This window comes from Entelurus aequoreus, linkage group LG10 (genome assembly GCF_033978785.1).
Source record: "Entelurus aequoreus isolate RoL-2023_Sb linkage group LG10, RoL_Eaeq_v1.1, whole genome shotgun sequence".
NCBI classification, from domain to species: Eukaryota; Metazoa; Chordata; class Actinopteri; order Syngnathiformes; family Syngnathidae; genus Entelurus; species Entelurus aequoreus.
Window position 1 is genome coordinate 31,546,871 of NC_084740.1, and position 15,356 is coordinate 31,562,226.

Genomic DNA, 15,356 nt, shown 5'->3' on the forward strand with positions numbered 1-15,356 from the left:
TTAGGTCAGGCTGACTACAAAAATAAATACTAATAAAAATAATATATATATTTAGATTTAAGATTCAGATTTGGGCCCTATTGTGATGTTACAGTCCAGCTAATTTACATGACAGAAATGTTTTGCTCATGACTCGGAAGCTTCGTGGGTGAAGAGTGGGAATTTCTCATAAAGGAACCACGTCACGTCAGAGTTGAATGCTAAACTGAGCTGTGGTGGTGTTGGGCGCACAGAGTGTCACACATTATTACATCACCACCTAGCCACAGCCAGTGTGGGTTCATTTTATTTGCGTTACGTTCCTGTCAGGACAAACAGTGGCTCATTTGCACGAGAAAAGAAAGCCTGCCTACACAGGGTGTTTAAATATGCATACTGTAAATTTGTGATCATTGGGGTAATTTGATCGCAGAATGTCACCAACTTGTTTTCAAGACAAAATTAAGCCTAAAAAAGCTGTGAGAGATAGCTGTGAGAGATAGTTGTGGATGTTGACGGGCCCATTTAGAACAACAGGGGATAATGAAACTGTCTTCATAGGTTCATGCAAATCTACAGTGCTTCCGGAAAATAGTCACAGCGCTTCACTTTTTCCACATTTTGTTACGCTACATTCTTATTCCAAAATGGAATACATTTATTTTTGTCCTCAAAACTTCTACAGACAATACCCCATAATTAAAATTTTTTTTTTTTTTTTTTTTAATTTTCTTTTGCCAACTTACTACTGTAGTGGAAAGTCCAGGTTGTCAATGAGAACCAAAGTAGATTTAACACAAGAGTTTTATTTTACTCATAATCAAATGGTACAATGGTTGGGTTGAGTTGTCTAGCACACAGAAAGTTTCCCCCCCGGGCGCGCCCGTCACCATGAAAAAGAAGATGGTGCCCAAAACACTCTCTTCGTTTGGCTTTATCCCTTTCTTATCTCTCTTGTTAGTGCGTCAATGTCTTATTTTGTTTTCCCTATCTGTTCCATAGCAACTCGAATCTTCTAGACAGTCAACACATTCAGTTAGACAGGTTGGCATGACTTAAAGTTCACTTTTGTCCCACAGAAGAGGAAGAGAAATCAAAATGAGCATACATTTTTGACAGACTTGAACTATAGGTCAAAGGTCAGAAATTCTACTACATACATACTAATGCACGCGTGCTTTGTGGAATCGGCCGTCTCATAACACACACACGCAGGTCATTCTTACTCATATAATGGCGATTAACCCATTCAGCGGAGCAAATCCTGCTTTTCCTTCCTGACCAACACGGATAACAGCCTAAGGCGCTGTAGAATTACCAGGAATCACCCTTCAATTTCTACAGTACATCGTGTCTGGTCAGTCCATATAGTTTCACCAAGGCTCTACCATATGGAGCCCTTACTCTATCCATCTATACTGCAGCAAATTTCCAAATTCGTGACAACTTGGCTCAGTTAAACTCCTTTACCGGAGTCACTGAACGATCACCTTATATCAGGCTTTTTACCCGGCTGCAGCTTCCACATAGACAGATACGTAGGACCTTCATAGACGTCATAAATTTGTGTGGGCCAAATGTCACATCAGTTTAGCCAACCTTGCCTTAAATTTCGCTGTGTCCAACTCCGGCTAACCATGTACTTGCAGAAAAGAAATTTTTCGTCTCACATCGTCTATGCTTCTACACTCCAAACCACCAAAATTCTATCAACAATCCCCATTTGTTAAAAACAAGAGATTACAAGTTTTCAACAAACACACAGACAAATGATCACATATAATACAACTCAAACCAACCAACACATGCCTCAGTCTAGGTTGTTTTTGGAGAACTATCTTTTATGAAAAAAAAATTCAGTTTTTATCTTACCGATCCCGTTTCTCTTCAGACAGACAACTTTTACACAATAAGCAAAATAGCTTACCTTTTATTAGATGCGCGCGTGCAAGCGTTGTCTGCCTGAGAGAGAAGCCGGATCGGATGTTGACTTGCAGAGTTCTGGACCATCCTAGTTCGTGACGCCAATTTTGTAGTGGAAAGTCCAGGTTGTCAATGAGAACCAAAGTAGATTTAACACAAGAGTTTTATTTTACTCATAATCAAATGGTACAATGGTTGGGTTGAGTTGTCTAGCACACAGAAAGTTTCCCCCCCGGGCGCGCCCGTCACCATGAAAAAGAAGATGGTGCCCAAAACACTCTCTTCGTTTGGCTTTATCCCTTTCTTATCTCTCTTGTTAGTGCGTCAATGTCTTATTTTGTTTTCCCTATCTGTTCCATAGCAACTCGAATCTTCTAGACAGTCAACACATTCACTAGACAGGTTGGCATGACTTAAAGTTCACTTTTGTCCCACAGAAGAGGAAGAGAAATCAAAATGAGCATACATTTTTGACAGACATGAACTATAGGTCAAAGGTCAGAAATTCTACTACACTACGAATTAAAATAAAAACATCATATGTACATAAATATTCACAGCCTTTGCCCAATACTTTGTTAATGCATTTTGTCATCAATTACAATGCCACAAGCTTGGCACAGAGACATCTTGGATAAAAACCAACTGTTCTCATCCAACCTGATGGAGCTTGAGAGGTGCTGCAAAGAGGAATGGGCAAAGAGGAATGGGTGAAACTGCCCAAATATAGGTGTGCCAAGATTGTGGCACCATATTCAAACAGATTTAAGGTTGTAATTGCTGTCCAAGGTGCATTAACAAAGTATCGGTATTTGCATAAAAATAAAAATAAACTTCACATTGTAATTATGGGGTATTGTGTGTAGAATTTTGAGGACAACAATGAATGTATTCCATTTTGGAATAATGCTGTAACATAACAAAATGTGGAAAAAGTGAAGCGCTGTGAATACTTTCCGGATGCACTGTACACTGTGCGCAAGGCGCGCAACAATTTGTTGACATTATAGGGATGGCCTACAATCTATACCGCCATATACTGTATTTTAGAGCAGTCTTCTTCAACCACTGTGCTGCGGCACACTAGTGTGCCGTGAGATACAGTCTGGTGTGCCGTGGGAGATTATCTAATTTTACCTATTTGGGTTAAAATGTTTTTTGCAAACCAGTAATTATAGTCTGCAAATGATGTGTTGTTGTTCAGTGTCGGTGCTGTCTAGAGCTCTGCAGAGTAACCGTGTAATACTCTTCCATATCAGTAGGTGGCAGCCGGTAGCTAATTGCTTTGTAGATGTTCGAAACAGCGGGAGGCAATGTGCAGGTAAAAATGTGTCTAATGCTTAAACCAAAAATAAACAAAAGGTGAGTGCCCCAAAGAAAAGGCATTGAAGCTTAGGGAAGGCTATGCAGAACGACGGCGTCCACAATGTACGTCCGAACATGACATGACAATCAACAATGTCCCCACAGAAGGATAAAAACAACTGAAATATTCTTGATTGCTAAAACAAAGTAGATGCGGGAAATATCGCTCAAAGGAAGACATGAAACTGCTACAGGAAAATACCAAAAAAAGAGAAAAAGCCACCAAAATAGGAGCGCAAGACAAGAACTAAAACACTACACACAGGAAAACCGCAAAAAAGTCAAAATAAGTCAGGGGGTGATGTGACAGGTGGTGACAGTACACCTACTTTGAGACAAGAGCTATATTGATGCATGGTTGGGTATGGTTTAAAGTCATACCCAATAATTGTGACAACGACTTTTTCCTGTCAACTGAGTTTCGTTTTTTAATGATTTCTGCTGGTGGTGGGCCTCCGTATTTTTTCAACGCAAAAAATGTGCCTTGGCTCAAAAAAGGTTGAAAAACACTGTTTTAGAGCTTCTTACAATAACGATATATATTGTGATATATAGTTTGGCATATAAATGATAAAACAAGTTACAAAGGATCCATATTTGGCTGCTGATGTATGCGGTAACATAACGTCATATCCAGTTGTATTATTTTTTTCAAATAATACAATTCTGTTGTTTGATACTTTACATTAGTTTTGGGCGATGCTACAAATTTGGGTATTAATCAGATACCAAGTAGTTACAGGGACAGTATTGGTCATAACAAAGCTGATATGAAAACTGTCAGGATCATCTTTGGGCCTGATCTATCAAAGGTTTGTGTGCATTAAAACTAGGGCTGTCAAATGTTGTTATTGTTTTTTTAAATCAGATTAATCACATTCTTCAACTGTGATCAATCATGATTAATCACAGGTTTTTATGTGCTTGCATACATAAAGTTCGCTTGAGAACATACCCCAATATTTGCATACAAATACAATTTGGTAGTAATTTTTTTAATGCTTTACTGAATTGCAAGTCATTGATTTGCTCAAAACTTGGTGACAAAAGGTATAGTAAGAATTAGGTGTGTTACGGCTCAGACTCCTGCCCCCTCTCATCCATATGTGCGCTCCAGTGAGCGCGCCTCTGGACACGCCCTCACGGGCGTTCCCCTCCAGCTGCAGCCGTGCCTCCACGCGCATGCAGGCAATCTACAATCAATACACCACTACTCTTAAGCCGGCGCAACCTTCGTTCCAGTGCCAGAACGTAGCTACATGTTGCAGTACTGTAAGCCCACACGTCTTTAGCTCTCTCTCCGTGTACTTCAGCCCTTGTGCTCACCTGTCCTTGTCTTTTCCCTTGTTCCCTCAGAATACCCTCCATCGCCTTGGAAGTGAGCTGTGCGCCTCACTTACCTGGACCCCCTCTAGATTGTGACTGCCTCCCTCGATCCTCGACCCCCGCTTTGGACACAGACCTTTTTCTGCCTAGCCCCTTTGGACTTGTCTGCTTCCTCACTCAACACATACCTTCAACAATCCCTGGTAACAATCAGTTAGACACAACACATAGTCACCCCATACTTCTTTGGTTTAATTACACACTCAACTTCCTTGTGTTTAATAAACACTCCTCTCACTATCGACGCCCCTGTTTCAGTGCAGTCTCTTTCTCCATAGTACTGTCACAAGGTGCACTTTTTGAAAATGTTTGCAATAGTATTGCAAACAAGGTACAGTTACTAATCAATAATGTAGTAAACACACTCATGAACAACTTAACATAGTGCACCATTTACTCTTGAGTTTATGCAGTTGTTTAAACAAACACGCTTGTTCACCTCCTTAGATGGCAAAGCTGATCTCTTTTTTTGTACAATGCGCTCCCAGCTCGTTATGATTACTTACAGATGTCCAATGTTCTCCAGCAAGCCAAATAAATGCATATTAAGCCAGTAGATGCAACTTGATGCTCTTGTTTGTGTTGTACAGTTGGTTTATTCCTGCTGTAATTGTGCCTCGCCAAGGTATTGTGATGTAAATGTTATCTTCTTGCAGGACTTGATCTTCTTCTTCTGTCTTTTACCACCGTGTAACAATGTACACGTCTTCCCGTATGTGATTAATCTTCACTCAAATATGATAGCCCGATATATATATATTTTTAATCGCATGCGTTTACGTTGACAGCCTTAATTAAAACACATGCAAACAGGATAGTGCACACAAAACTAATCTACTAAACTGGTGCACAGAGGATTGTGTCTCTTAAGTGAGCAAAATAAGGATCAAAATCCATTTAGCATGTCTCTCTTCATGTATATGCAGGATACATGATACAGGATAACGCCCACAATACTGGGACGGGAAGATGCAATTATAAACATTAGGTACGCACAATGTGATTTACCAAGACTGAAACTGTTCTGCAGTCGCTGTTTAGCGTTTATATGCAACATGTGAAATCTGCGAGCAAACTGCACCACTTTTACACCTATAAATTGCACACGCGGTCTTAGTAGATCACTTGTAACACACCCACTAATAGAACGTGCCATTTTATAGTTTGCACACACTGTTTAGCGTTTGGTATTTGGATCATAGAAGATCAGGCCTTTATAGTACAGTATGAATAAATATTTCTGAATGAAGCAGGTATCTTTATTGTTACTTAACACATGCCTAAAAATATCTTAAGCTGAATTAAAAACCTAATGACTAAATTAGTGCCACTGAATAGGTGTACACTTAGTAATCAGGTTCGAGCCTTACTGTGTGTTGTAGTTTGAAAAAAAGAAATCAGCAATCAATACTTCTTTTTAAAGGTGGTTTTCAAACCATGTTCCATTGTTTAATATTTTATTTTGTGTAACATCTAACATACATTTTTTTAATCTGAATCTCTCCTAAGGAAAAGAGCGAGGCTTTTATGTCGAACTAAATTTGACGGTAAGTCGATGAAGGACATTCATTGGGCAGTTTTCTTCCTGAGAAAATACCTCATTAAAGGAAGACCATTCCATTATGACAAAAAAAAAAGAAGAAAAAAGGCCCACTTTCCTTTTCTTCATGACACCATTAAATACCAGCCAGAGAACGAGGGCGTGAAAATAATCTGCATGTGTCCTAGACTTTCGTTTAATTAGCCTTAGCCGGATGATGTTCATACTCTGACTGCTATGTGGTGAAATATAGATGTCTGTTTTTTTGTGAGTGCTCATGTTTCTCATTGAGGAGACAAAAGGAATGTTTAGCTAAATGTCAAACTAATTAACCAGCTCATGACAAGCGCTTACTTTGCAGTGATGCATTTAATTAACTAACTTTTTGCTACTAGCATGATGTGGATGTTTCCTTAAGAGGGCGGGGTTACAAGCCTACTCAACTATAACAGAGCTTGCTATCCATCCATCCATCCATCTTCAACCGCTTATCCGGAATCGGGTCGCGGGGACAACAGCTCCAGCAGAGACCCCAGACTTCCCTCTCCAGAGCAACATTAGCAACTTCCTCCTGGGGGATCCCGAAGCGTTCCCAGGCCAGAGAGGAAATGTAATCGCCCCATCTGGTCCTTGGGCTGCCCAGGGGTCTCCTCCCAGTGGGACGTGCAACGAGGACCTCCCTAGGGAAACGCTTGTGAGGCATCCGCACGAGATGACCGAACCACCTAAGCTGGCTCCTTTCCAAGCGAAGGAGCAGCGGCTCTACTCCGAGTCTCTCTCGGGTGACTGAACTGCTCACCCTATCTCTAAGGGAGATGCCAGCCACCCTTCTGAGGAAACTAATTTTGGCCGCTCGTATCCACAATCTTATTCTTTCGGTCATGACCCACACTTCATGACCATAAATGAGAGTAGGAATGTAGATAGCTCGGTAGACCGAGAGCTTTGCCTTCTGACTCAGCTCTCGTTTTGTCACAACAATGCGGCAGAGAGACTGCAATACAGCCCCACCTGCTCCGATTTTCTGGCTGATATCCTTGTCCATCTTTCCCTCACTCGATAATAAGGCCCCGAGATACTTAAACTCCTCCACCTGGGACAGAGTCTCGTTCTCTACCTGGACTGTACAATACAAGACCCCATGCAAGGTATCCAAGAAAGCCGAATACGCTGAACTCTTGTTTGGTGCGTACGCACAAACAGTCAGAGTTTTCCCCCCTCCAACCCTAAGGTGAAGGGAGGCGACCCTCTTGTCCACCGGGGTGAACTTCAACGTACAGGCACTCAGTCGGGGACTCGTGAGTATCCCCACACCCGCCTGGGCCCTCACACCCTGAGCAACTCCAGAAGTGAACAAGATCCATCCCTTGTCCAGGAGTGCGGTTTCTTAGCCCTTGCTATGCATAGAGGTAAGCCCTACCAGATCCAACCGGTAGCACTTCACCTCCCGCACCAGCTCAGGCTCCTTCCCCACCAGCTTAGAGACGTTCCACGTCCCAAAAGTCAGCCTCTGCTCCACTTTCACTGCCATCCAATTGGCAGCGCACCCGACCCCACTGGTTCCGACCGCGGGTGGTGGGCCCACGTGGCGGAGAAGATGGTGTGTTCACGTAGCTTCTTCGGGCTGTGCCCGGCCAGGCTCCGTGGCGAGCCCAGCCTTCGGGACTAGCTCCGGAGGAGGGCCCCGGGCTTCGTAACCCTGATGGGGGGGGCATTCGGGTGCTATACACCTTGCCCAAGGGTGACCCAGGGCTTGTTAGCAAAGAGTATTTTTTTACGTATACATCACTCCATGAGTTTTCCGTTTTCGTTAAACCATGTGTTTTTATTTTGAATAAAATTGCAGGAGAACCATTCCTCAGTGTCTCAAGATAATACAACTAAAAAATGTACTGCCTTGTTCATCTTTCTTCATGAACCAGGAAGTACCCTGTTCGCTAACAAACAACCTGACGGAGCATTTCACAAATGTTAAAATATTTTTAGAGTAAACAGCTGCATATTTACAACCATTCCCCCGCTACACAATTGATAAATGGTACGGTCCAGTTGTATCACGCCATATTGTATTAACCAGGAAGTAACCTTTTAGCCAAGAAAAAAAAGTGCTTCTTGTTTTGTTTTTTTCCATTTTTAATTGAGGAATATTTTTAGAACCATTCCCACTGCCTAATAATCGCAAACTAAACCAGGAAGTGGCCTGCTACCAAACAAACAAGACACAAAACAAATACAGTTTGTTAATAGAGTGCTGTTCTATATTGTTTTTGAGTGAATACTGAGAGTTTAACATTTTATTTGTGCTATATATGCGAATATAACTTTGCCGTTTCCAAAATATAATTGTTTTAGTTGGTGAGGGAATAATGAAAATTGTGATTGCCAGATGAGCATAGATGCACTAAAAGACCAATGGAACGTTGCTCTGATGTCATGTTAACATTTTTTAGCCACAGGAATTGATTTCAGGAGAAATATTTGTTATATGGTAGATACAGGCCTGATTTTTTTTGCGTGCACATATGTTACAGTGAAATTGGACCGATTAGCCAGAGATCAAACAACATGTTCCGCTTCATTTGCCGTATGATGGCACTTTTTATCTCATTGTTTGCCAACACATTATCTGCTGATAAAAGCAAGACAAAGCGTTACTGCAGGTTATTTCCAACTGTGATTATACCTGTCATGTTTCCGCAAGATTTCTGGGCTGCGAGCAATTTTTTACTCCCTTTTTTTTGTTTCCTCAGTGTGACTAACATAAGAACGAAGTAATGAGAAAAGAGCAGATTAATCACTGATCAGGATTCTGTTTTGTTTTTGCCAGCATTACAGTATAAGGATATTTTGTGTTTCATCGTAGCATGGCTAAATCTGTATTTTTTTTATTGTCATATTTATTTGCTGTGTGTTAGTAAGTGATTTATTTGTGTTGAAGAGTAACCACGTTCAAATACGTGGCAACATCTCTTGGCACCAAAGGTAACGCAAATGGATGTTGGACCGTTACTCTTCGAGTCCTCAGCAGAAAATGTCCCAAGGAGGTCAGCTTTAACATTTTGTGGGTGGGCTTCATTTTGGTACAGTATATTTACGTTGTCTGCTAAGCATTGACAGACACCTGGTAATTCCTGTTAAGAAGAGGTAACAGGTAAAAAAAACCTATAATATTATCAAGATGCATGATTAATCCAAGTGTGGTCATAATTAATGTGATATTTTTTGTGATTAATCGTTATTACGTTACTTCTTAATCAGCGTTTGAACACTGCTGATTGGCATTCTCAATTCTTTGGATACCTTTTTATACCCCTTTCCTGTTTTATGCAGTTCAATTACCTTTTCTCGCAGATCCCTTGACAATTATTTTGCCTTCCCCATGACTCAGAATCCAGAAACATCTGTGCAGCACTAGATGAAAGATGCAATGGTCTGTCAGAAGCCCAGAAACTCACTGACCGTTTATACACACACATTAATTACAAACAAACAGGTCACAGGTAAGGATTAGAACCTTGATTAGCCTTTCAAACCTGTTTGTGTCAACTTTTGTGCATGTTATCAGATCAAAGTCATTGGGGTATGTAAACTTTTGATCAGGGTCATTTGGGTACTTTCTTTTGTCATTTTGATTTAAAAAGAGTAAACACAGTTGTTTGCCAATAAATAGCTTCACACAACCATTAAGCATGAGTGGAAGAAAGGTTTTTGTGTTATCATTCATATTCTCTGAAGAATGGCCAAGAAATCATAAATTCTCCCAGGGTATGTAAACTTATGAGCACAACTGTATATATATATATATATATATATATATATATATATATATATATATATATATATATATATATATATATATATATATATATATATATATATATATATATATAAAGAAATCATAAATTCTCCCAGGGTATGTAAACTTATGAGCACAACTGTATATATATATATATATATATATATATATATATATATATATATATATATATATATATATATATATATATATATATATATATATATATATATATATATATATATATATATATATATATATATATATATATTTTAGTGCTGTCAAGTGATTAATTTCTTAATCAGATTCATCACACTCTAAACCTGTGATTAATTATAATTAATCACTGGTTATTATTTGCTTGCATAAATCAAATTTGCTGAAGAAAATACCCCAATATTTGGGTACAAATGCAATTTAGTATTCAGAATGTCATACAGGAACATTTTTTAAAATGTTTTACTGAACTGCAAGTCATTGATTTGCTCAAAACTTGGTGAAAATAAGTATAGTAAACATTATGTGCACATTTTTGTACACAATTAGTTACTAATCGATAATTTAGAAAACACACTCAAACAACTTAACATAGTGCACCATTTGAATCTGCATTTACTCTTCTTTAGTTTAAACAGTTGTTGAAACAAACAAGTTTGTTTACCTTTTTCAAATGACAATGCTGATCTCTTTTTTTGGTACTATGCGACCCCATCTTGTGATTACGCACAGATGTCCAACATTCTCCAGGAAGCAAAATAAATTCACATTTAGTCTGTAGTTGCAAGTTGATGCTCTTGTTTGTGTTGTACAGTTGGTTTATACTTGCTACAATTGTGCCTCTTGTGGTCTTCACAGATGTAAACAACCATGTGTTTAACTTAACTGTCCTACTTTTGTTGACAACATTGAATCAATAAACTTCGCCAGCGTAGTGTGCTCCTCTGCTTGTTGTGGATGTAGTTAGCATTCATAGGACAGTGACTGCTGCTTGCTTTCACCTCAGAGTCTCCAAGAGACAAACAAGTCTTCAATATCCCCGGGGGAAGTCATTAGATTTGTTGCTAGTAGCTGTTTACAAAAGAAGTTGCCAAGAGGATTGACAACACTGTCGGCGCCATCCTTTCGCTCGCTATAAGATGGTATTTTAAACTTGATGTGCGCCGATGATAAAAACATTTGTCGATGCAATACCAACAAGTTACCTCAGGTTTATCCAAAGTTCTGTTTTGAACCAAAATTAGCCGCCTCTCATTGTGATCGACTGTATAAATTAAGCCTTAACCCGATTAATCATCATTCATATTTGATAACGCAATAATGTATTTGTATTAATCACCTAATATATACACACATATATGCACAGACACATATTTATATATATATATATATATATATATATATATATATATATATATATATATATATATATATATATATATATATATATATATATATATATATATATATATATATATATATGTATATATATATATATATATATATATGTATATATATATATATATATATATATATACATACACACATATATATATATATATATATATATATATATATATATATATATATATATATATATATATATATATATATATATATATATATATATATATATATATATATATATATGTATATACATATATATATATATATATATATATATATATATATATATATATATATATATATATATATATATATATATATATGTACACAGACATACATACATACGTATACAGTATATGTATATATATACATACATACATACATACATACATACCTGCATGCATACATACACACATACTTACATACACATATATACTTATATATACATACATATATAAAATGTGTGTATGTATACAGTATATATATATACCTGTGTGTATATATATATATATATATATATATATATATATATATATATATATATATATATATATATATATATATATATATATATATATATATATATATATATATATATACACACACACACAGTATATACACATTCTATATAAAAGGTCAAAGGGAAATAATAAAAGGTAAATAATAATAAATAAATAAAAAAACATTGTCCACCAATGTAAAATAAGTACCTAAATGATCAGAAAAAAATATCTCTTCAGATTAGTTTGTCATTTGTTTCATTTTCGTGGCCTTTTATCCTTTTTTTTGCCTTCAAATTCGTATTCTGCCACTTAACATGCTTTTATTTTTTATGGCTACTTTTTTAGTTTCTTGAAGTCCCTCTCTTTTTTAGTACCAACGTTGTTATGTAATACTGTGAACTTTCTAAACATTTTGTTCCATTAAACTGTGCATTATTCATCATAACGGATGCAAGCGGTGCATTGTATGACAGCTAACTAGTGGTTATTCCTAACTGGCCAAGACAGTGATGTATAGGAGTGTTTTGTAGCAACCTGTAAGTTGTCACTTTCATTTATGTAAAAACAGGAGAGGTGGAAAGTTCGAGCTGCGACTTAAATTATTTTTATTGCATTAAAAACTAAAGGATGACATTCTAACTTTACTTTGACATCTTAATCACCTGCTCCCTCCAACCAACTGCCATTAAAAGGAACGTTCAGGGAGATCCTCTATTACAAAGTCTGCAAAGTTTACAGCGGTAATAATTCAGAGTTTTTCCAGACAGGTGTGAACGTTCTTTGTTAGCTTCACTCTCTGTCGTAATGCCTTTAAGTTGGACACAGAGCACTTGAGTTGTCTTGTTGCAATGCGCTACACTATGCTAATAAAGCTGCCTTGCATAACACAAACAAAGGGTGTGAGAGGGAGCTTGTATGCGCCATGCATGCTAAAACAGGAGCCTGTTTAACATGCACTTTAGCTATACCGCTGTTTTGTTCTCTGAATCACACATGAGCACTTTAAATATTCAACAGCACATGTGATGCACTGCTTCCTGGAACCATGTCAAGTCAATACAATCCTTTAACACATCCTATTAACTCCTCAATTGCCTTCCAATCATTTGGTTACCCAAAGGAAATTATGGAAATAAAAAAAAAACAATCTGTTCCAGGGTGAAACTGTCACCATCATGAAAACGTTTTATGAACATTCCGAACTGACTGTCATACGAGTGTAAAAAGAGGAAAACTAAACGCTGAGTTTGTATTATGTACACAGTTTCTTCATTAAAAAGAGTTATTTCCTGCCTTCAAATGTGTACATTAGAAGAGCTTTTTCCTTGTCTCCATCACCCAAGTCCACACACTAAGTCTCAGCTATGTTAGTAGTCTCTTCCTTGAAGGGAGTCTTCCTTTGCCTCATTTGCCTAAATCTGAGTCTGGGTTATGAGGGTTCTTCCTTAGATGGCGTTTTTCCTTGTCTCCATCGCCAAAGTGCCCACTCTGAGTCTTGGCTCTGTTATAGTTTTATCTTAAGAGAGCGTTTTTTTCTTGTCTCCTTCAACAAGGTGCCCATATTGAGTCTCAAATGTATTTGAGGTTCATTCCTTAAGATACTTTTCATCTTTTCTCCATCGCCAAAATGTCCATTCTGTGTTTTGGCTCTTTCATTGGTTTCCTCTAAAAATATAGTTATTCCTTGCCTCCATCACCAAAGTTTCTGCTCTGTGTCTTGACTCTGTTATTGGTTTCTTCCTAAAAGAGTGTATTTCCATGTTCCTGTCACTAAAGTCAACTTTATTTGAGGTTTAGTCCTCAGAAGGAGTTTTCCCCTTGCCTCCATTGCCAAATTGCTCACTCTGAGTCTTGGCTCTGTTATGGTATCTTCTGAACAGAAAGTTGTTCCTTGTCTCTTTATACAAAGTTCCCTCACCAAGTCTCAGCTTTATTTCAGATTAATTTTTCAGAGAAAGTTGTCTCTTTGTCTCCACCACCAAAGTGCCCACTCTGAGTATCTGCCCTGTTTGTGGTTTCCTCATCAGAGAGGGTTTTTCCTTGCCTCCTTCTGAAAGTGTGCCAACGCTCAGCCTTGTCTCTGTTCAACGTTTTTTCTTTCTGTCACCAAAGTGCCTACACTGAGTCCCAGTTTTATTGGAGGTTTATTCTTCATTGAGAGTTTTTTCCTTGTTTCCATCGCCAAGTGCCTACAGACAGTCTCGACTCTGTGTAGGTTTTTAGCATTAGAGTTTTTCCTTGCCTCCTTTGCCAAAGTACCCATTTTTGTCTAGTCTGTGCTAATGGTACTGGTATGGTAATGGTACCCACACTAATTCTCAGCTTTATTTGAGATTTATGACTCAAGGAAGTATTTTCTTTGACTCCAACGCCAAAGTGCCCGCTCTGAGTCTGGGCCCCGTTAGTGGTTTCTTCCTTAAAAGATCATGTTTCCTTACATGTGTCGCTGAAGTGCCCTCACTGATTCTGAGTTGTGTTCAAGGCTTCTTCCTCAGAGTGATTTTTTTCCTTGTCCCTGTCACCAAAGTGCCCACTATAAGTGTTGGCTGTGTTTAGGTTTATTTTTTACTTCAGAGCGAGTTCCTTTTGTTCATTGCCAAAGTGCCCACATTGATTCCAAGTTGTGTTCATGGTTTCTTCCTTAGAGGTAGGTTTTCCTTATCTCAGTCACCAACATTTCCCCACACTAATTGTAAGCTTTGTTCATGATTTCTTCTTTGAATTGAGTTTTGCCTTGCCTCATTGCCATAGCGCCCAGTCTTGGTTGTGTTTGAGGTTTCCTCCTTCAACAGAGTTTTTTCTCTGTCTCTGTTGCCAAAGTGCTCCCACTGATACTGGGTTCCTACACCGATTCATACACCTGTATCCAATGTTGTTGTTCATGTGGTTAGAAATAGCACATCATCCTGCTTTTTCCCCATCACTATTGACACTAAAAAGGTTTTCATGCGTGCTTTATCCGTGTGGTATTGAAGTTGCTCTGCAGGGGGTTTTAATCAGCTAATTACCACAGGCTGCATGTTCCATCAGCCATCAGATAATCACAACACATAAGCTATGGGAGCCATGCATCTACATAAATCAAGTCTTTTATTTATGAGTGTCCTTGCTGACAGTTTCATCTGGAATGAAAATCCGAGAGGTGACCTAAAACATAAGACTGAAAAAAGAGAAAAAAAAATGGTGTCTTAGAAAAAGCTATTAGTGATGCTTCCATCTCATCTTTAAAAAAAAGGTGTGCGTGCAGGTAGCTGTGGCTAAATAAAAGCACACAAGCTCTGAGCACACTGCTATTAAATGTTAATTGCATGAAAAAAAATGTATTCCCTAATGTGTTGTGTTCTATGTCATATTGGTCGACGTTCACACAATTGAATACATTTGACAGAGTTTTCATGTCCGTGTAGTTAATAAGAGAAAGACAGTAAAAATGGTTTTTTTCCTCAGACTTCACTACATA